Source organism: Peromyscus maniculatus, chromosome 6, assembly GCF_049852395.1.
Source record: "Peromyscus maniculatus bairdii isolate BWxNUB_F1_BW_parent chromosome 6, HU_Pman_BW_mat_3.1, whole genome shotgun sequence".
Taxonomy (NCBI): domain Eukaryota; kingdom Metazoa; phylum Chordata; class Mammalia; order Rodentia; family Cricetidae; genus Peromyscus; species Peromyscus maniculatus.
This window is the reverse complement of record NC_134857.1, coordinates 41,464,303-41,488,337: the sequence shown is the minus strand read 5'-3', so window position 1 is coordinate 41,488,337 and position 24,035 is coordinate 41,464,303. Positions and strand designations below refer to the sequence as shown.

The 24,035-nt window shown below is 41.0% G+C and overlaps 1 long non-coding RNA gene and 1 pseudogene across 1 annotated transcript; one reads left to right on the top strand and one right to left on the bottom strand.

Moving 5' to 3' along the window:
• The first annotated feature begins 1,789 nt into the window (after positions 1-1,789).
• On the top strand, positions 1,790-18,452 carry LOC121830153 (uncharacterized). Its single transcript, XR_013052074.1, has 3 exons — positions 1,790-4,659; positions 5,795-5,898; positions 16,582-18,452. It is a non-coding gene; the product is annotated as an uncharacterized LOC121830153 (long non-coding RNA).
• On the bottom strand, positions 4,834-4,929 carry LOC121830607 (U6 spliceosomal RNA; annotated as a pseudogene).
• Positions 18,453-24,035: the final 5,583 nt, after the last annotated feature.

Genomic DNA, 24,035 nt, shown 5'->3' with positions numbered 1-24,035 from the left:
TGTATTGTTTGGCACAACGCATGTCTAGTTAATAACACTGCATTCCCTAACTTCTGTTTCATTAGACTATGGTCAGTGAGCTAAAAGCAGGAGGCCTCAGCTGCAACTCTCAAGTGTTAGGCTTGCTGTCTGGATCCAGAGGCCTTTGTCCAGTGACTGATTGATTTCTGAGCCGAAGTCTCACTGGAGTCCAGGCTGACCTAGAACTTTTGATTGATTTCCCTGGCTCTGCCCGAAGCGTGCAGGCATTGCAGACGCACTGTTCCCCAGGAAAAACTAGATATCTTGGTCACTGACATTATGGCTTGAACTGCCACAGCTAGGTGGGACCAAGAGAGGAGGACTGTAGTGACTAAAATTCTGACATCTTTGAGCCATTGTAACAAAGCCAGAAACCGCCTCTCTCTAGTGTATTAGGAAAACACAGTTATTATTTATACTTGCCAAACTCTGTTAATGTCCGGCAAATACAATTCCTGACATGGATGCAAGATTTTGCAAACATTTAAAATTTTCTTTCTGAAAAATATGAGATTATGCTAAATTAGGAAGCCAGGATATAAAGCTCTATGTTTTCATAAAATATAATACACATTATCTATAACCAACTAAGATTATAAAATATATTAAAATATTTCTAGTTAGGTTTCTGAGGACTATGGGTTATACATCGTTGGTTATACTTTTTATATTTTCTAAACTTTCAACAATGAAAGTTTTTAAAAATTAAAATATTTTATTAATCCTTTGCGAATTTCACGCAATGTGCTTTGACCATATTTTATCCCCTATTTCTCCCCAGTTAATCTCAGATCCACCCCATCTCTCTATCCCCTCCCAACTTTGTCTCCTCTTTAAAAGGTTTTGTTTTTATTGTTTGAGAATTTTATACATGCATATAATGTGCTTTGACCAAGTCTGTCCCTAGTTCCTTCCCTCCCCTCCCTTTCCCTCCCCTCCCCTTCCCTCCCCTCTCCCCCTCACCACTATTCCCTCCCAATTTCATGATGGCTGAGAAGCTATTAGCAATTGGTGGCTGCTGGGAGAGCCGTTTTTCTTGAAGGATGTGACCCTTGAAAGGCTACCAATTTCCTAGTAGATGGCCCTGCACCCAGGCACATACTGGTAGCACTAAATGAGCTTAGCGGGTTTAAAAAAAATACATTTTTAAGATTGCCCAACACATACGTGATTGAAAAGAATATACATAGGTCAAATATAACTTTTGGGGGAAAAATGAATCTGCATAGTTCAAAATATTTTAAGATGTGTTACTCTATAGTCATTTAGTTGCCATAATGGTGTCTGTTAGTAAATTGTATGACAAAGCATCACGCACAGAGCTGCTTGGTATATTATTTAACATGTAAATACAAAAAATGGAAATATACTTAACACCCAACATTAGGAGAGGGGTTAATCTAATTGTTGTGTCCTGATTAAAGCAGTTTGTATCCCTAGACTGCTGCCACTCACTGGAGTGGAGTGAGTGGAACACTCCTCTGATCCCGAGAACAGCTCTAGTTTTAACTGTTGCAAAGTTTTGTCTGAGTCTGCAGTAAGAAGAATAATTTCACAGGAAATGTTAGAAACAATTTAAATTATGTTAACATGTCAAGAACCAAGACTGAGACCTGGCATGGTGGTATAAGTCTTTAATCCCAGCACTGGGGAGGCAGAGGGAGGTCGATATCTCTATGAGTTTGGGGCCAGTAAAAGGAGGAGGAGGAGGAGGAGGAGGAGGAGGAGGAGGAGGAGGAGGAGGAGGAGGAAGGAGGAGGAGGGGGGAGCAGGAGGAGGGAAGAGGAGAGAGGAGGGAGGAGGGAGGAGGAAGGAGGAGGAAAAGGACTAAATGAGAAAAATACATTAAATGGGTGTTGGGAGCTGGAAACTGGAATACTTTTCTGGGACAAAGCATGTGTTGACCTGGTATTTTAGAACCTCCAGAAAGGGGGCAAAACCCTCACCCTGGAATAATACTGGTAAATAAAAGTAAACAAACAAACAAACAAAAAAACGCCTCCAAGACTGGAGGAGTCAATTCTTCAGGTCTTCCCTCTCTGCCGTGGGAGGCTTTGAAACTGGCTGCCGATGTACCAGTACCAGGAAGTGATGTGCAGAACGGGGAAGCTTGTCATCAGCCCCTCCCTGCTTTCTGTGTTCTGCATGCTGTGCTCTTGGCTTGCTCCTGTTCAGTGTGTGTGTGTGTGTGTGTGTGTGTGTGTGTGTGTGTGTGTGTGTGTGTGTTCTGTGTATTGATGGCAGCTTCCCCCATGAAATGTTCAAACTTCATCTCTCCATCTTTTTCTACAGACAAGTAGGGGACTTAGTTGGATCCCTCGGGTGGCAGACGATGATATCAGTGGTTAAATGGCCCAGCCTCTCCCCTTTGCAGGACCCTTTCTTTCTTAGGCACTTATGCTCAGAGCTTGGTCAGTGGGATTGCTGTCCTCAATAGCAATGAGTAGCTCACGACCACTCCTTTCTTTCTGGCCCGTCTCTTTGCTATCTCATTTCTTTCCTATTTTCAGTTCTATATTTATACTTCCTGAAATAACCATAAAATAACCTGAAATAAACAAATAGCCTGCCACCCAACATTACCTCAGTTTCTACTTTCAGAAAGAAAAAAAAAATCAAAACAAATGGAGCCCAAGAAGGAAGCTGAGAAAGAGAGATACAAACATTTTTGTCCGAATTTGGGAACCAAATAAGATGGCTTATTCTTTGTAGCTAGTGCCTCTCCCACCTTCCTCCTAGAGTACCTAAAGTAGATTATAATCTTCAAAAGGTAAAAAAAAAAAAAAAGCAGACAATGTCACTTGGTTTCATTGCTAGGTCCTAAGATTTGGTTGCCAAGGCAGACTTGTATAACAGGATCTATCTACACTACCAACCCCACACAAAAGCCTGGAGCCCTAAGACTCAGGGCCTTCCCTCAGCAGAGACGTTTCCCGCCTGTTGACATACTTTTCTCTCGGAGAAAAAGAACTTCAGGACACGTCCCCGCTATCTCTGTACTCTGTGAACACACATCTTATCTTATCTTTGTATCCTTTGCAACAACAAAAATCCTAGTACGAAATGCTACCGAATCTTGTGAATTCTTTTGCCATGTAAAATGCAAGCCAGTACCACAGGCAGATGGTAGCAGAGATGGAATGCAAGTGCAGGCAGCCTGCCCTCTAGCTTGTTCCTTTAAACATCTTGTTTGACTACCGCCTAGAACTGGTGTTACTATTATTACTTCTTTCGCTTCGTCTGCTCTCTAGGCCTTCTTTGATGAATACACAGTATTTATAATCAAAGGGAGAAAAAGCTTGTAATTTGTAAATGTTCGCGGTTGAGAGATAAGAAGAATCACGATGAAGAAACAGACACTAGGAAGATAAATTAGGGCAGTGAAATATGAAGGAGCGCCACGTTAAGCAAAACACAGCCTTCTGGAGGAAATGTTCCCAGTCTGGAGACAGACAGGGATTTAAGAGACACGTAAAACACAGATCACAAAAGCAAAAGCCAATAAATTGGACCTCACCCGCGTTAAAATGTTATGCTTTGTTAATAAAGTGCTAAGAAACTGAAGAAGGAACTCACACCTTGAGAGAATGTCTGTACTAAATATGTCTACTGAAGGACTGATACCCAATATACATAAAGAATTTGTGCAATTCTAAACCAAGGAAATCTGACAAATAAGTAAAGAACACATGTTTATATGTGTGTGTGTACATTTAGGTGTGGAACTTCTTGACGAGCCGGTCAACTCAGAATCTCACTTAGTTATTAGAACAAACTTGGAGAAAATGCAGTAGTAAAATCTGATCAGAGACAAATGTGTGGTCAAGTTCTGTCAACGTTTGATGCTCCCTGAAGTCTGTGTCATTTTCTGCTAGCGAGAACTACTCCCGGGGGAGTGTTCTGAGAGGCTGATGTTGAAGAGGAAGCTGAACGCCGCTGTAATATGGTATCTGTGCTATTTATGTCTCTCAGTCTCTGTCGGCGGATGCTCTGCATCACAAACTCGGTGTCTTTTATGTACACCACACATTTCTATTCTTCTCAATGGTGGCTCTTACACTTTCTGATCTCAGGACACCTTTAAGCTTGTTTTGTTTTTAAATTTATAAACTGTTGGGCTGTGTAGTCCTGTGTAGCCCAGGTTAGACTTGAGCTCACAATTCACAAGAATTGACCCTTGGCCTCAGCCTCCCAAGCTGCTGTCATTATAGGCATGTATTATCATTCTTGGTACCTTAAGGTTCTTGAGAATTGTTGAGAAGCCCCCCAAATCTGTGGTTTATGTTTTATGTTAATATGTACCATAGTAGGAATGAAAGAAACTTAAGCAAATTTATTAATTTATTGAAAATAACAAGTGTTGAGATTATTAACATAGTAACAAATTACATATTATACATCCATACATCCATATACAAAAATTTTATTTTTAAAAACAACAAAATAAGGAAGATAGAGGATTGAAAATAAGGACAAATATTCTTTTTGTTTGTTTTGTTTTGTTTCGTTCTGAAACAGGGTTTCTCTGTGTAGCCCTGGTTTACTGGAACTCAGTCTGTAGACCAGACCGGCCTTGAACTCAGAGATCAAGCATCCACTACCTCCAGAGTGCTGGAATTAAATCTGTGCAACACTATGGTAAGGAGGACAAAACACTCTTCACATAATTATTAAATAGTTCATGTTAAAACCACAATGAGATATGAATGCACACCTACCAGAATGCCTAACATTAAAGACTAGCAAGAAAGAGCAACTGGAACTCTTAGAAATAGTTTTTATAAAAAGACAATCAACTAATTTCTTTCTTTTTTAAATATGAAACACTTCACGAATTTACTTGTCAAAGGAGCCATGCTAATCTCTGTATTATTCCAGTTTTAGTATACATGCTGCCAAAGCAAGCACTGGGCAATTTATTGAACATATCTTACCAAATAATAATTATCCTCCTAGATTCTTACCCAAGGAAAATGAAAGGACGTGTCTTCCCAAACATATGTACATTAAAGCTGATAGTGGCTCTATTCATAATACCTAGAAACACCACAAACATCCACCAGCAGGTAGGTGGATAAAGAGATCATGGCTCATTAATTCAGAGGAATACTACTTACCAATGAAAGGGAACAACCTTGATGTGTACAACAATGTGAATGGGTTTCAAAAATTGTGTGCAAAGAATCCAGATGTGAGGAGAAAGGAAACAGCTGAGAATGATTCAGATGCAATCATTGGAATCGCCTTTAGAGCTGGGACCCACTGGAGGTGACTGGGTCTTGAGGGCTCTGGCTTCCTGGACAGATTGATCTGTTTGTGGATTTATAGTTTAATGGGTTATTGAGAGGTAGTAGTAACTTCAGGAGCTAGGCTTCTGGGGGCGGGGGGGGGGGGGAACAGGTCACAGTGGATGTGCCCTGGGAGGGTTTTCTGCTTTTTTCCCTAGCCTCTTCCCCTCTCAGTCTTCCTGCCTCCTAGCCACCAGGAAATCAGTAGCTTTGATCTTCCATGGTACTTTCTAGCCTTTAAACCTAAACCAGGAGCCAGGGACCACAGACTGAAACCATGCAAAATAAGTCTTCCTTCTTCAAACTGATTTTTTTTAAGATATTTTTGATACTGCAACAGAAACCTAACATACCATTTTATTCTGCTCACTAAACATATTTAGTTGTCGCAAGGAGTGTAAAAATTCCTCTTAGCTATATTTTTTTAAAAGCAAATTTTAATTTCCATTCTTTTTAGTCTTAACATTGTCCTGATTGATTCCCAGCAAATGCCCCCCTTCCTACTAAAATGAGAAGTCTTTTTATCACATTGGCCTGAGATTTGTCATCTGTCTCCTTCATCACCTGTGGGCTCTCAGCTTTATAGCAGGTAAATACATCTTCTGTTGTGGAATAGAATATTTGTTTAACTAAGTAAAGATGTGTTACATTTTTTTATGTTGTGGAATGTTAATTTAATTATGTAAAGATGCGTTACATTTGTTTATGCTTCATTTGTTTAATTTTTTAGACATGTGTTGCATTTGTTTCACCCTACCTGCCTAAGGCACCTGATTGGCCTAATAAAGAGCCAAACAGCCAATAGCTAGGTAATAGAGGGATAGGCGGGGCTGGCAGGCAGACAGAATAAGTAGGAGAAGGAATGTAGGCTCAAGAGAATGAGGGAAGAGAGAGGGAGAAAGAAAGGGAGACACCTCTGGCCAACCAGCCAGGCAGCTGCCAGACAGACAGACAGATATGAAAGAAGCAGGAAAAGTAAGAAATACAGAATGAAAGAAACTTAAAAAGCCCCGAGGCAAAATGTAGATGAAGAGAAACAGGTTAAATTAAGTTATAAGAGGTAGTGGGACAAGCCTAAGATAAGGCCGAGCATTCATAAGTAATAATAAGTATCCAAGTCATGATCTGGGGACTAGTTGGTGGCCCAAAAGAAAGTCTGCTACACTCTTCCACATAAAGGCCTTCCCTTCCCTGTGCTGTGAGTTCTCCCAATGGCAGAATGGGAGACCTGTTCCCCAGCATGCTTTCAGCAGTGGTTCCTCCCCTTGCCTTCTCCAGGTTCTCTACCACCAAAAGCTATTCATCATCCTCTTCGCAACACCCAAGAGGTTAGATTTCTCAAGCAACTCAAACTCTTCAGCATTCCTTCTTTTTGGTACCTGTTTGTTTTCCTGTTTTGAGACAGGATCTCTGCAGTTCAGACTGGCCTCATAATCCCAATCCTTCCACTTCCACCTTCCTAGTACTGTGATTATAACTATGTACTATGGTGCCCAGCTAGCCACTACTTATTGATCTGGCTTCCTCTCTGCCTTAAGACCACCCCCTGCCATGCAAATCTAAATTCCTGCAGACATGTGTCCCTTATGTCTTTTATGATATTTGACACTGATCAGTTGTTGTGGAATACTATTTAAACTATGTAAAGATGTGCTACATTTGTTTAAGTTGCAGAATATTACTTTAACTGTGTAAAGGTGTGCTGCACTTGTTCATGCTGCATTTGTTTAATGATGTAAGGATGTGTTGCATTTGTTTCACCTTGCCTGCCTAAGGCACCTGATTGGTCTAATAAAAAAGCTGAATGCTCAATAGCGAGGCAGGAGAGGGATAGGCTGGGCTGGTGGGCAGAGAATCCACAGGAAGAGAAACTAGGCTCAAGAGAGAAGGAAAAGAGAACAAAGGTTGTGAATGGAAGGTTCAAGAATCCAGTAGTTGCTCGGGCTACAAGGACATATATCTCAGCTGGTCTTCAGCACATGCTGAAATCCCAAAGAAACAAGCTTGAATGCCAGTGAAAGAATGGATGTGTTAGCAAGGCAGGGGCAAGCAGGCAAAGAGCAAAAACTTCCTTCTTCCATGTCCTCACATTGGCCTCCAGCAGAAGGTGTGGCCCAGATTAGAGGTGGGTTTTCCCAGCTCAAATGATCCAGATTAAAGATGTGTCCTCTGTACTCCAAGTGGATTTTCCTACTTCAAATTAAGCAAAAATCCCTAACAAGTGTGCCTTCCATTTTTGAGTTTTAGTTAATTCCAAATATAGTCAAGTTGACAACCAAGAATAGCCACCACAATTCACAATGTTTCTTTTTGGCTTCTGAAAAACCTTTCTTCCCATTTTCCATGCTAAGATTCTCCCCATTTGTTCCTTTGTCCACTAAAATCTCCCAGCCAATCAGTTTGGATCATCCCTCAAACTCTATGCAATATTCCTTCTATTGCATCTTAGTGCAGTGTGTCTCAGTCGTTAGCATGCATGTGATTTACCTAGTAACCTTATTAAAAAGCAGATCCAGATTTAGTGAACATGAACTTGTGCTTGAAGTCTGCATTTCTGACAAGAGTCTCACAGAGACTGCTGCTGGCCCAGGAATACACTAAGAAGTAAGACTCCAGAGGACTGGTAGGCTACACTCAGATTTAAGTATGTGCTAGCCCAACAACTCCACAAATGACCAGTCCAACATGAAATTTAGTCACTCTCAATCCTGAACAATTCAACATATAACACTTCCCATCTGTCCAACTGCATCCACCCCATTCTTTGTATTCCTGAATAGGTATTTAATTTTCAATTCCTCTTCCTGGACTCCTTTTGCAAATCCAGTAATTTACATCATCTTTCCTTGGACTAAACTTCAGAAGAATTGTTTCTTTCTCTCATTCCCTTCTATTAACTAGAAAAATTTCCTCCAGAGTTGAAAAATCCATTCAGTATTGCAGTTTCAAATTTTTATGACCCCCCCTCAACACACACACACACACACACATACACACACACACACACACACACACACACACACACACACACACACACACACACATTTCAATAAAGCAAATAAGATGGCACCAGACCACAAAATATTTTGGAGTAATATTTTGATCAAAAGAAGAGAACATTGTTATTATACCTACAGATGATATTATTTCAGGCAACCAGAAAATGTAGACTGAATTCTTAAGAAATCTGTGCCAAGACACATATAATATCTATCGACTAACAAATGAACACTCTGTTATTACTGCTATTGGAGTGAGACAAAAGTAATTCATGTGAACTATTTTGCTAAAGATGGAAAGATTTTGTGGGCTGACCATGAACACCCAATGGTAGAAGTTATTATTTGTCCAATAACAAATGCAGATACTCAGATAAATTAAATAAGGTCAGATAGAGAACAGAAAATTCCCTTCTGAGTTTATCCTGGAAAAGCAGACACCACTGAGTTATCTAATTGAGAATAACGAACTACATGAAATCAGATTTGACCTTACCAAAACAGACAGAACATTCCACTTTGTTCAGAATCTTTGCAGTTTGTCCTGGGATGGGTTCCAGGCTAGGAAGCAACTCCTTTCAGCCACAGGATGATAAGAAAATGTATCTATTTTTCTGTTGTTAAATTTCTCTTTATGTTACACAGTGTCAACTCTGCATTCTTCTATTTCAGAGTCTGAGTGTGAGAGCTTGTCCTCGGCACTTGATGGATACTCAGGAAAGCGGATGATGATTTTTAAAATAGTTAGCATATATAAAGCATTTAGGTCAGCCAGCAAAGGATGACTGCTTTGTTATCAGTGGCACTTCAACCCTTTATAATCTTCTTGATGAAAATCCACCAGGTCTCTGCATTATCAGTGGAATTAAGTCCTGCGTAGACTAACAGGCAATAGCCTTTGTATTAGGCCCACATGCAACCAAACTTGCCTGGCTATGTCTTTTGGGCTCTTTTTTCTTTATTCACTCCTTCAACCTTTCATTAATTTATCAAATATTTATTGAGTACCCATTATGGAACAGGTGTTGTGATACATGCTGGGTTTTCAAAAACAAATAAGATACAATCCTTGCCCTCCAGGAGGATCTGATAGAAGAGACAGTGTCTACTAAGTATCACACAAGGAGAAAGGTGCTGTGAGTTCTGTAACATTGGGAGGACACAAGGGCAGAAGCACTTGACTCAGGCCTTGTTTTTCTTCTTAGTCTTTATGACCTCCTCCATTTCTTGTCTAGCAATGTCACCTGATTTTCAGGATGACTCCCAGCACTGATGTCCCCAGAGGTGCTTGCAGGCTTCCCAAACCCCCAAGTGCTGCTCTTTCATTTCCTGTGATGTATTCTCTAGCAGGCCCAATGCCTTCATGTGTCTCTGTTTCCCTGATTGGACACAAATTCATTGAAATCAAGGACTGAGTTTTCCTGAATGAATGCTCACAACTGCTAACAAAAGTAGATGCACACCACAGATGATGAATAAAGTAATCAATATTCATCAACTCTTTCAAAGCCTACATGTCAAATTAAGTTTGAGACTCAACCCAAATCCTGCTAAATGCTCACATAAACTAAATTGATGAAAACTGTTGGAGCACATGGGTTATTAGCAGTGGGTATTTGAACAAAACAGAAAGAATGGATTCTGGATTGGCAGCTAACGATTTCAGCTGTTATGAAAACTCTGCAATGTTTTATTTCATGCTCAGGGTCTCAATGTGTGTAAATATTCTCATCAGATGACATTCACATTAGCAAATTTTTGTCTTGAAAAAAAAAAAAACACCTGATACTTATTTCCCAAAGCAAATACCATTGTGATAATTTAAATTCATGATCAATTTTCTATATATTATAGTGGATTTTTACTTTTTGTTTTATTCATTTATTTAACCAAAGTTATTTTTGCCAGGATTAGTTTGCTTTTGTATAAAATTCTCAACAAAGATCTGATTTATCATTAATTTTTTTTTTTTTTTTACTATTAAACATTGTTAGGACTGGGGAGATGGCTCTCCATCCTAGAGGTTAAGAATACTGGTTACTCCTCCAGAGAAACCAGCTTTAATTCCTAGCACCCACGTGGTAGCTCAAGCCATCTGTAAGTCCAGCTCCAGGGCTCTCCTCTGAGGCTACCAGCCATGCATGTGGTACACAGACATACATGCAGCTGAAACACCCAAACATATAAGAAGTAATAAAACAACTAAAACAATGTTTTCAAAAGTGTCATTGTTGATTATACTTTTACCATGTTGTGGTTTCTTTTTGTTTTCCTCGTTTTATTAATTCTGATTTTGAACAGATAAAAGTGCTGTTAAGAATATCTCATTTTGGGCCGGGCAGATGGCTCAGAGGTTAATAAGAACACTTACTGCTCTTGTAGAGGACCCAGGTTCTGTTCCCAACACCCACATGGAGGTTCATAATTGTTTGTAAATTCAGCTCCAGGGAATCTGATGCCCTCTTCCAGCCTTGGACACCTCCAACATGGTGCACATACATACATGCAGGTAAAACAATCATATACATAAAATAATTTTTTCTTAAAAATAAAGAATATCTTCCTTCTGGAGTTTTGCATTGTATTGATAATTTCTATGAGTCTAGCATCTTTTGAATTTTTAGTCCTTAATATAATCAAAACGACTGTATCGCTCGGTCAGACTTGCGCTTCTGTGATAGTTTTCAGTTGTGAGCAGCATCAGCTATTATCTCACACAAGTCAGGTACTTCCCCATGATCTGACACAATTGTCCCTGGGACTAAAGCAGCACATTTGAGTGTCCCTGGAAAGGCAGCATCGTGTTCTGCTTCACAAGTCCTAGACATACAACATCGCCCCTCTTCCGTCATCACAGCACAGGATACTTCTGGGAGAATGGGATGCTACCACATCCTTGTTGGAAGGCAAATAATGAAGTGTGTTTCTGTACTCTACAGGAATGCCTGGTTCCTATTCCATCACTGCCATTTATGAGCTATCTGGTGTCTGACAAGTTATTAATTTATGCTCCAGGGCCCTCATTTGTTAAACAAAATTATTCAGAGGATAAATGAGTTGAACTGAGAACAGCATGTGGCAAACAAGTTAGGTTCCATTATGACTGTTGGAACAATTGCTTCTCTTTTCTCCAAAAAGCTTATATTTTTCATACCTCTACCCAGCTGGGCCTCAAATTTTCTTTTGAAAAATGGAGTTATTAAATGCCCAGAAGACCAGTTACACCAGCCTGGTACTTTTAACTACTGTACAATATTTCAACAACTGGGCTTTTCTAAATAAACTTTGATTAGACATACATTTTAGCCAATCCTCATAATTGTTGATTTTTATCCTTATAAACTTTAATACTGTACATGTAATCTCTAAGCCTCATTCTCTATGAACCTTAAATAACTTACTCAAATCTTCATAAATTGCAAAAGCTTTCTAGTCTTCTTTTCCATTCTAGGAACATCCATCCATCTTAATCTTCACCTATAAATCCCTCTTTTCTATGTTTACATCCTTCTAATGTTTCTTTTCTTTATTCCATGAGACAGAAGAGCAATAACAAGTGAATTTACTACCTCTTGTGAGAATTTTCTCCCTGTTGGAGGTGGTGAGTGAGTCATGTCCTTTCCTTTCCTTTTTATTTCTCTTTTTTTTCATTCAGTGAGTGAATGGTTGGGATGGATAAGTCAGGAACCAAGCTGTGGGAGCCCACAGAGGATTCCTAGTGGGATCTGAGCTTGCTTTACACAGCAGGGCTGCATAAGGGGATGGCTTGGTGATCAGGTGTTTGGAAGAGCCTACACTTGGCTGTGCAGTATGCTTTAATCTATCAAGGGGGGGTCTTTTGCCCCGCCCCTTATCATTGTTATAAAAATCCCTTTTGAAGAAATAAAAGGGGCTGTTGGATATTGACCCAGGTCCTCCCAAAGCTATACTGTGTTTCTGTCTGTCCCATCTCTGCTATCTTTCTATCTACAAATTCCTTATTCTTCTCTCCTCTTCATAGGAACCCTTCGAAAGGTGGGAGCTGGCCTCCCACACCAAGCAATGTGTGGGACCTCATAAGGTCCCAGTGGCAAACCAGGGTTCAATTTAATCAAAGTTCATACAGGAGAACTATGATGATATTTTATCTGTGTCCCCCAATAAAGTTTATCTGAGGATCAGAGGGAAAAGCCAGCCACTATATTAAACATAGAAGTCAGGCAATGGTAGCACATGCCTTTAATCCTATCACTCAGGAGGCAGGGATCTGTCTGGATCTCTGTGAGTTCAAGGCCACACTGGGGAACAGAGCCAGGCATGGTGACACACACCTTTAATCCCAGCACTAACCATAGAGGTCTGGAGGTCTGAACAGACAGGCAGGAAGTAGCTGGGTGGAAAGAGGAAGTGAGAGGCAGAACAGAAAGGCATACAGGCATAGATATACAGGAAGTAGCTCTCTTTGGCTGAGGATCTTCAAGTGGTGAGAACGTGGCTGGCTTCTTTCTGCTTTTCTGATCTCTCGAGTTTAACCCCAATATCTGGTTCCGGGTTTTTTATTAATAAGACTGTTTATCACTTCATCCTACAAAGAACCAATGAGTTTAACAGGCTGATTTACTGAGCATGGCTGAGGGAATTCTGACAGGAGTGTGGTGACTCAAAAGCAGCTACACTGGGAAGTCTTCACATAGCTGCTGCCCAGCCCCTGGTCTTTCCCAGCCTATATACTCTAGATCCTCCCCCAAACCACGATGATTAGGGAAGAATGTGGCTGGAAGAAAGGCTGGATACTCAGATGAGGGACCAGTAACCCTCCCTACCCCCTCATCAACAGTCAACAAGCCCAGCTGTGGTCATTTTTGTAAGCTAGGCACAGTTGATATGAAGATGGCAGTTATTTGGTTTAGGATAGTGCTGTACAACTTTACTTCAATAAAAGGAAGCTGTATAGAAACTACATACGTAAAACAATGTATTAACGTATTTAATATTACCTGAGTACATACTGTTAAACTATGAGGCTTTAAAAGCTCCCGGGTAAACCATATAGAAAACACCATGTAGTCTTTACATAGTACATAGAGTCACTACCATAATTGTGCTTTTGGTTTTAAATGACTGTATGAAGCAGATATAAAGAAACAGCAAATATATAACAAAACATTGTCAAATTGATGATTAGTACAGTGGAACTGTACTAAGGAATTCCTGTTAAAAATATGATGCTTGAGTTACTATTGAGAGATCTTTAGACAGAGGATCCTCTCTGTCTTCTTCATGGATGAGCATCCCATTAGCTGTTTTTATCACAGACATCTTAATTTCATATGACAAACAACAATATATACATCATGCATTGTTCCAAACCCGTGGGTTTTCAGTGGACAGGAGACTTGCTGTTGAGTCCAGGCGCAACCAGATGAAACAAAAGCACCTGTCTTCCTTATGGTTAACCCCACTGGGTGAGAAGAAGACCACTACCACAATTTGGGGGCCAGATTTGAAGCCAGTTTTATTAAATACTGGCCAGGACCATGGATTTGTAACCTGGGTAGAATTGGTGAGCCTTACCATTTGTTGAGTTGTGCATTGGGAACAGGAGACAGAACTGTGTATGAGACCTACATCAGGCAGAATACTCAGTTGTTGGGGGTGGGTATCTTCTGAGATCTTTGTCATGTGTGAGTGGCAGAGTAGCAGTTAGCACCCACGATTGAGGAGGATCCAACAACATAGGAGGTAGGATTTGTAAGAAATATCAAATAAAAGTTGTTTTTTTTTTTTTCAAAAATGATTTATCTCCACCACCTTGTAAGAGTTTTATGCAAATATTTTAATTCCCTTACCCAGGGAAACCTTCCTTTACCCAAAGGCTACTTCTGCACTCCAGGAATGTGTTGGCCGGGAGAAGCAACCCTTTTCTCCTTAGAGCAACTGATTCCTTTCCCCTTCCTCCTATGTTTCCTGTGTGACATTTTTTTTGGGGGGGTGGGGACTACCTAAATGAATTCAGACTGTGAAGTTGGACCCCAACCAATGGGGACAAGACAGTCACCACTGGAGTTGGAATAAAAACAAAACACACTTCTTGTCACTTTGTGTTCACTCTTCCAAGCACACTTTCTTGATCAAGAGTCAAACTTGCCTTGTCTAGATGCTTTAAAAAAAAAAGGGGGGGGCATTATTGATGGGGTTATAAAATGGGACTGTGAAACAAATGATGTGGTATGTCCTTCTGTATGCCGAGAATATGTGTTCCTTTTATTGGTCGATGAATAAAGATGCTTTGGCCTGCGGCAGGGCAGAATATAACTAGGCAGGAAAGTCAAACTGAATACAGGGAGTCGAGAGAGACACCAGCAGCTGCAGAGGAATAAGATGCCAGAGCATTACTGGTAAGCCATGGGCCATGTGGCGATACACAGATTAATAGAAATGGGTTAATTTAAAAGTAAGAGCTGGCTAGTAATAAGCCTGAGCCATTGGCCAAGCATTTATAATTAATATAAACCTGTGAGTGATTATTGACAATCTCAGGGACAGGCAGGACAGAGAAAACTTCCAGCTACAAACATGTGTGTAGAACAATGTGTGGCACAAAGTTAAAAGTGTTATGTTTTGTTGTTATTGTCTTCAGCTTGCAGTGAGTGAGTCACTCTCCAATGACTAAGAGATAATTTCCATAGAGAATGCTACAGAGACAATGTAAGGATCCTGGGGCTCTGAGGCCAACGGTGCAGCTGTCCTGTATGAAAGTAACTTAGAAAGCCAAACAAGGCCTTTGTGGACACTTAGAGTGACAATCCACAAAAGTACATGCTCCAAAAAGAAAGTCACTTTTGCTATCTGCTATGTATATAGTGCTTAAAACAATGCTTGACACACCTCAGGCAAGTCTGTGGGTTTTTGATGAGTAAATGGATGAGTTTGAAGACTGGTAACATTGGAAGTGTCTCTTGCATGGTATCAAGTCAAGCAAGAGATGAAGTCAGCTTGGAATGGTGGTCCCAACACTCAGGAGGCAGAGGCAGGAAGATCAATATGAGTTCCTTATCTATATATCAAGTTCCAGGACAGCCAGGAATACATAGAGAGATCCTGTCTCAGGCCGGGTGTGTGTGAAATTATACAAAAATTATACCTTGTGAAAGTATATAAGAGAACAGTGAAAAGCAGAAAGCAATGTATAAGACTGAAAATATTTTATTATACTGGTAAGCATGCACACATATATATATACTGGTATGCATGCACACATATATACATATATACATATACATACATATATATATTTTATATATATATGTGAAAGCAAAGGGAAAAGTAAAGTTTTTTTTCCTTTTTGTAACAGGGTCCCATATAGTCTAGTCTAGTCTAGTTCTCACTAGATAGCACAGGCCAGCCCTTAACTTATGATCTTCCTGCCCTCACTAGGATTACAGGTGTGAGCCACTTTACCTGGTTAAAACTTTCTTAAAGTAAAACTATTGCCATGTCATACATCTATAAGTGAGCTATTCCATTCATACCCCTTTAAAATGTATACTAAGAAACCTTATTATGCAAAAAAGGCTGATTTCACCCAATTAAATTAGAACCCTTGATTAGTAGGACTAGTTTTTATCCTTGATTTAAAGAGAAAAGTAGACTAAAACAGGTTTGCAGACATAAATGAGATGCATGCTTTCAGATTACGTTTTAACTGACTGTCAATCAACCCGATCTCCTAGACCCTTGAAGTAGACCCTAAAGCACAAAGTATTTATGTACACTCCAGAAACTTTGATCATCTAGGACTCAATTATATTCACCACTCTGTACTTCCTAAGGCACGATAGAAGCTCATGCATTTCAAAAAGATGTTTCATGGCAAGTGTTGAACTATGGGTATTAGGTTAATTTCTAGTTAACCAGAAAATCTAGTTAACTGGAATAACTTGTCCCCTGAACAGTCCTATATAATAAGTTTTGATTATTCTTTGGTTTCTGAAATTATTGTCCAAATTCTTCCTATTAATAGTGCATGGTGGAAAAAAATATTTCTATAGTCACACTGCTTAGGGACAGTCTGATTGTCCTCAGCTTTAAAAAAAAGCGACAGAAAGCAAACATTCTTTGTGTTTGACTTTGACCCTTTGAGATGCTGCATGACAGGATAAGCTGGGTTATAGAGAAAATAGAATTTGGGGGGCTTGTGGTTTCTATTTATGGCTGTATTAGTGTTATAAGTTTCATTTTGAAGAAGTATGGATTAGGCATTAAAAATTAATTTATCTTTATTTGTTTTCCAGATTAATGACCCTTCTAAAATAGAAAATTAAATCAAGATTTAGTTATTTCATCTGAAAAAGCTAATTGAACCACATATTTATGAAATTAGATGTGGAGAAGTGAACTGCCACCACCCACTCAACTACAACAAGAATGTTTTTCCACTTCTGAGACAGCATAAGAGAGGAGAAATTAATATGCATGTGGCACATCTTCCATCTCCCTTCTCCAGTCTGCTGGTGCCTGTTGATGAGTCTGGAATTTTTCTTTCTTTCTGATAATGGTATAAACTGGCAAATACCTAAGAGAACCAGAGGCCAATGAGAGGTGAGGTAATGTGGATTACATTTTATAGGGTTTTTTTTTTAATGTCAGTTTTTAGTTTATTAACATTTACATGAAAATAAATTAAAAGACAATTATTTCTAAAGTATATGACAAATCCAGGCATTGTGGCACATGCCTGTAGTCCTCATGCTTGATAAGCTAATGCAGAAGAATCTTGAGTTTGGGCTCAGCCAGAGCTGGGCAGTGGGACAGAGCACGTAGTAACTCGGCTGCTGCAGCCTCCCCTTCCCTGTGTATGCAGCCACAATCTTCCTCCCAGCACATCAGCAGCACTTCAGAAATGCAAGTCCTGTGCACAAGTGCCCTCAGATCTGTGCTTGCTGCAGGCTTGCTGGGGTGTCCTCTGCCAAATCGAATCCCATGCAGAAGGAAGCCCAGAGTCAGTTGGGGAATACAGCAGTTATGTTTGTCACGGTTCTGGTTTTTCTAACACACACATACCTGACAGAAGCCACCAAAGGAGAGAGAAGTCTACTGTGGCTCATAGTTCAGAAGATTATCCATGGTGGCAGGGAAATCATATCAAAAGGCTGGAGGCTTCGTACAGCTGGAGCTTACAGGGTGGCCTGCTGCATCTTCCAGGTCAGCAAGCAGTGATACTGGGCAGGACCAAGCTCACACCCTAAATTCAGCCTCCATGGAACTATGTCTGCCAATGAGGCCCCATCCAAACGACTCCACAGCCTCCAAACATCACCAACAGCTGGGAGCCAAATGCTGAAGCACAAGGGCCCATGGGAGACATTTTCACTCAAGCTGGGATAGGACTATTGACAAAATAATCTCAAATATGTGTTGAAACAACCTCTCTCCCTTCGGTAATAATTTCCATCCTAATTCAAAGCTGGATTCACAAGACTGAGTGGTTTTATGACCTCACTTCTTCTTAACTGAAGTCTTTGGATGAACGCTCCAGAACTGTCCCTTTAATGCACAGGGAAGGTTTGCAGCATCGTGCTCTCCCGTCTTTCCTTCTGCACCCAAACAGCAGTACCCCACGCCCTCCTTATGTTATTGCCGTAAAAATTACCTTAATTTTAGCCACTTCAAAAACAATAACAAAACACAAAACAAAACATTTTTTTATCCTCTGCAGGTTCAGAGGGCTTGACTGGGCACTGTATTGATATCAGCAGGCTAACTTCAGACTACCAGAGAGAACTCTTGTCTGGAATCTCTGAGGGGGAATCTGTTTTAGGCTCTGTGCTGGCTAGTTTTATGTCAGCTTGACACAAGCTTATAGCCATCTGAGAGGTGGGAACTTCAGTTGAGCCTCCATAAAATTGGGCCATAGTCATGCTTGTAGAGCGTTTTCTTAATTAGTGATTGATGTGGGAGGGCCCAGCCCATTGTGGGTGGGGCATCCCTGCGTTCTATAAGAGAGCAGGCTGAGTAAGCCATGAGCATCAAGCCAGTAAGTGGCATTACTCCATGGCCTCTGCATCAGTTCCTGCCTCCAGGTTCCTGCCCTGTTTGAGTTCCTGTCCTGACTTCCTTCAATGATGAACATTGATGTGAAAGAGTAAGCCAAATAAATCCCTCTCTCTCCAAGCTGCTTTGGTCATGGTGTTTGTTTGTTTTGGTTTTTCGAGACAGGGTTTCTCTATGTAGCTTTGAGCCTTTCCTGGATCTTGTTCTGTAGACCAGGTTGGCCTCGAACTCACAGAGATCCACCCGGCTCTGCCTCCCAAGTGCTGGGATTAAAGGCATGTGCCACCACCACCCGGCAGTCATGGTGTTTTAATCACAGCAATAGTAACCCTAAGACAGACTCATTCAAGCCATTGGAAGAACTCAGTTCCAGGGTGACAGAAAGAGGGAGGTTCCTGTTCCCTTGCCACAGGGGTTGTCATCACCCAGAGGGTGTCTCTTGGCAGCTCCCCTTGACCTTCACAGACAGCAGTGGATCAAATCCCCATGGCTCACTTTCTCTGACCTCCTTCACCTCGTCTGCCTGGCTTTTCTTCTGCTGCATCACTCCGCCCTCCTTTCCTATGTTTAAGGGCTCAGGCAATTACTTGGACCAACCTGGCAATCTAGATAATCTCTTTATTAGTATTCCACTTGTGATGTTTCTTCACAACAACCCACAGCTTAGCAGGTGAGTAAATAGGAAAAAAGTATGATTCTGTATTCCACAGCCCTAAATCTTCCTCTCTATACTTCTGTGGAATCCAGTCCTAGGGTGAGATTCAGTCCCTTCTCTCTCCCTTGTTCCTTTCCTCCCTCTCTCCCTCCTCCCTTTCTCCTTCCACCCCCACCACTCTCTCCCTCTGACTCACCATCCCTCCAACCCCTGCTCAGGCTGGTCTTGAACTTATCATGTAGGCCAATCTATCCTAAAAGTCATAACTTTCCTACTTTAGTCTCCCCAGAGCTGGATTACAGATATGGGCCACAATTCCTTCTAAAACAAGGCAAAACACAAACTTGATTTTTTTGGTTTTTTTTTTTTTAATTTTTATTTTTATTCATCTATACCTCTACTTTTTTTCTTTTATTTATTTTATTTTACAATACTATTCAGTACTACATAACAGCCACAGATTTCCTTGTTCTCCCCCTTCCTGCCCCCCTCCCCTTCCCCCCAGCCCACCCCCCTTTCCCACCACCTCCAGATCAAGGCCACCCCCGAGGACTGAGATCAACCTGGTAGACTCAGTCCAGGCAGGTCCGGTCCCCTCCTCCCAGATTGAGCCAAGCGTCCCTGTATAAGTCCCAGGTTTCAAACAGCTATCTCATGCAGCGAGCCCAGGACCTGGTACCACTGCCTAGATGCCTCCCAAACAGATCAAGCCAATCAACTGTCTCACCTATTCAGAGGGCCTGATCCAGTTGGGGGCCCCTCAGCCTTTGGTTCATAGTTCATGTGTTTCCATTCATTTGGCTATTTGTCCCTGTGCTTTATCCAACCTTGGTTTCAACAATTCTCGCTCATATAAACCCTCCTCTTTCTCGCTAATTAGACTCCCAGCGCTCCACCCCGGGCCTAGCTGTGGATGTCTGCATCCAGATTCCTCAGTACTTCGATGTTTTTTTGTTTGTTTGTTTGTTTGTTTGTTTGTTTTTGTGAGACAGGGTTTCTCAGTGTAGTTTCGGTGCTTGTCCTGGATCTCGCTTCTGTAGACCAGGCTAGCCTCGAACTCAACAGAGATCTGCCTGGCTCTGCCTAAAGACATGTGCCACCACTGTCCGGCATTCACAAATTTGATATTTTTTTTTTTTCCCGAGACAGGGTTTCTCTGTAGTTTTGCGCCTTTCCTGGAACTCACTTTGTAGCCCAGGTTGGCCTTGAACTCACAGAGATCCGCCTGCCTCTGCCTCCCGAGTGCTGGGATTAAAGGCGTGCGCCACCACCGCCCGGCTCAAACTTGATTTTTTTGAGTTAAACTAGAAGACATCTTTTTATTACTGATATACAGGTAAAGCAGATGAAAGATGTTACTTAATAGAGATGAAGACATTTAAATAGTGCTGATGGGAAGCAAACGTGGGGCCTCACTGAGTGCCTAGAACAGCTCAGAATTCACAGTTGCGGGGAGAGAAGCACCCTGTGCTGTCTAATATACGGGGCTTCTAGATGGAAATTTCAGCTCACTGACAAGTCCTTAGGAAGCTGTGTAGGCTCACACCCTACTCATGCCTAGAGCGTGATTCTTTGATGTAGATACAGCTAAGAACCACCAGACGTTTACAAAGACGAAAGCAAGCCGAAACAAAACCAAGATGAAATGAAACAGCAGCAGTCACAAATAGAGTAAAGACTACGCAGGGAGCAGATGGAAATCCTCCTAAAAATATACAGATATTCTCAGGGAGACACCAGGAAATATTGCTTCCATAAAATAAAAAGAGCACGCTATAAAGAAAGGAGTGATCAGAAATAAAAAGCTTTCGTAAATTAAGAAAATATTACTAGAAACACAGTTAACATGGAGCTTAAAAGCCTGGCAATGAAGTTTCTGGGGCTTTAGAGGCTCCGGAGCTGGATGATCAGACCTATGGGGACTTTGAAGTTGGAACTATGTGGTCAGGCTTCCATCATGGTCTCTCCTACTGTCTCTTGCCTTCAACATAATTTAACAATCTAAAGAGAGGAAAACAAAAACCCGGTAACCTGCCTTCCCTCTCACCTGTTTATTATCACAGAAGTCTGGTCTGTGAGTGAGCTACCGCGGCAGCCCGTCATGGCAGTCCCGGGTGTGCCGTATGCACTCTCAGTCATAGTGATGGGCCAGGTGGCCAGGTCATGTCCTTTATTTCCAAGGTCCTCTCCACTACAGCCAATGAGAAACAGCTGCAGACCTTCAAGCAAGGAGCCTGATTGCTGCTGACCAAACATTCCAAACCCCACTAGTTCTCAGAAAGGCCTGTGTGGACTCATGTTGCGTATTCACACCGAGCACAAAGGATATCCTCAGAGTGGACTGGCAGCCCAAAGGATTGCACTGAGCAGTCGAGAGCTGTGCAGGCTTCTCCCACATAAGCTCACATCCTCGGTTGACCCTTCAAAGGGTCCCACAGAGTTGGAGATGATGGCTCCATTTACATTTTGTAGCAGTGTTAACAGGCAAGAGGCAGCACTCAAGTGCAAATAGTAGACCACTGAATGGCAGCAGGGAGGACCTTCTCTTGGGAGGAACAAACTTTCCAAATTACCATATGAAGACTGTGTCCTTTAAGGTAGAATATATGGATGGATCATCTCATAGTCGATATATACATTTGATTTTTGCTTTGAGGTGAGTTCTTTTGGAGATGTGTTATGGAATTTGAAGCAAGTCACAGCTGTGATCATCTTGTACAAAATAAAGAGGCAATTTTTTATGTGACAGTGTCATAATTTGGACAGTCCCTGTCAATGATGTAATAGCCTGTGTCACTTTTTTTTTTTTGGCTAGGGTGCAAAGTCATTGAGTTTCTTCTAGACATTATACCAATATTATCACACCATACCATTTAAGGAAAATTTATATTTCACAGAACTTGTCTCAGCAGCCCAGCTTGCAGAGAAATTTTCAGTATTAAACTCGGAAGTTCTCATAATGTTTTTGACAGCTCAGTAGGAGAGCTCAACCTCTTAAGCAGGATATTAACTGTTAAACTATTTAAAACGCTAACCTATCACTTAAACTGTGTAAATGTGCATAAAGACAAACTAGCACACATGACCTGGGGGACTGATCAGATTAGGTTGTGGTTGTGGCTTTGAAAGTAGTGAGTGTCAGAATCTGCCATGGCAACAGTTTTTTTTTTTATGTTTGTTTGTTTATTTTATGACAAGCATTAGGCTTTTACAGAGGACATTGTCTCAGCTGTGGTTGTTCATGGCAGCCATCTTTCTGTACACTTGCTACCTTGTAGCTTTTAAAAACTGAGCAAACTTGCTATTTTCAGAGAGTAAAGGTGTAGTTTACTCCTTGCTCTTAATTGGGTGAAACCTTTTCTCTAAACTGTTACCTACTTTGTGAACTTTACCAGTCACTTTTTTATTGTGAATTATGAACTGGCGTAAACTTGCGCAGTTCACGTCTATTGATTATGCCAAAGTACAAAGCGCAGTTCACGTCAATTGATTATGCCAAAGTACAAATGTTTATATTCTGGATAAGACATTTCTATTCTCTGCAACATTGTTTCTTATTTTGGCATTAAAAATAGATGATGTCTGAGAAATCTGGCTGAAAATGGCTAAAGTAGTACAAAGAGAAGATGAAAACATTCAAAAGCCAGACTATTTGAACAATGGTGAAGGTGTTGTCAGAAAAAGAACACACAATTTAGGACTTAAGGACTAGAAGAAACTTACCAATGTGGCCCAGAGCAATGAGTTCACAATGTCAATGGACACTGGTGTATCAGGAAAACAGGATAAGAAAAAGATTCAGCAGGGAAAATAGCTCACTAGCTCAGTCGGTAGAGCATGAGACTCTTAATCTCAGGGTCATGGGTTCATGCCCCATGTTGGGCGCCAGATCTTGTACAATATTAGAGGGACCAGCCTTAATATTATACATCCCAGGGGCTCAGGAGAGAGAATTACTAATGGTGAGGACTATTTTCGGGGAATGAAATCTCAGCACACTGAGCTCTATAGTCCACTTGCTTTAATTCCTCTGGCATAGCAACCTATATACACAGCTTCAGTTCTGTTCTCATGCCTAGCTCCTTTCTTGCCTGATTTCTCTCCATACTTATCTACTGTTCCCTCTAAGTTCTATCTTAATTCTCTCATTTTAATTCTGTCTCATCTAGGTCCTTTTCATCTTGTTCTTACCCAGCTAGTACTTCCCCATTTGGCTCTTCCTCATCTTCCATCTCATTCCTCTAGTATTCTCTTCTAGCCCTGCAGTCTAGTTCTTCCCCATCTCAGTTTGTTCCTCTCAAGTTCTTACCTGTCTAGTTCTTCCATTCTCTTTTCTCTTCTCTGTCCTCCATACTCTACCCAGGTCTCCCTGGGATCCAGCTATAAACCCAAGCAATAGCAAGCCCCTGGTTGAGCAAGGTCACCAGGCTTGAATTCTACAGGGTCATAAAGGCGGGTAAGAGTTTTCCTCAGGCAGTGACCATCAGGCTTTCTTTTATAATCCAAAATGAGAGTGGTCAAAGAGAATGTCAACTGAGTGCTAATGACTGGTTAGCATATCAAAAAGGGGATCTATGTGCTCAGTCTACATTCCTAGAAGTGGTTAAGAAAGAAGTTAGGAGTCTATTAGTAAGGTTGTAGAAGAAAGGAGGTTGTCTCCTGTGCCAGTGCATTCAAGTCTATTCCACACTTTCTCTTCTGTCAGGTTCAGTGTATCTGGATTTATGTTGAGGTCTCTGATCCACTTGGACTTGAGTTTTGTGCAGGAGATATGGATCTATTTGCATTCTTCTACATGTTGACATACAGTTAGGCCAGCAACATTTGTTGAAGATGTTTTCTTTTTTCTATTGTATAATTTTGGCCTCTTTGATGGAAATCAGGTATCTGTAGGTGTATGGATTTACATCTAGGTCTTCAATTTGTTTCCTTTGAACAATATGTCTGTTTTTATGCCAATACCCTGCAATTTTTATTACTGTAACTCTGTGGCAGAGCTTGAAATCAGGGATGGTGATACTTACCTCTGGAAATTCTTTT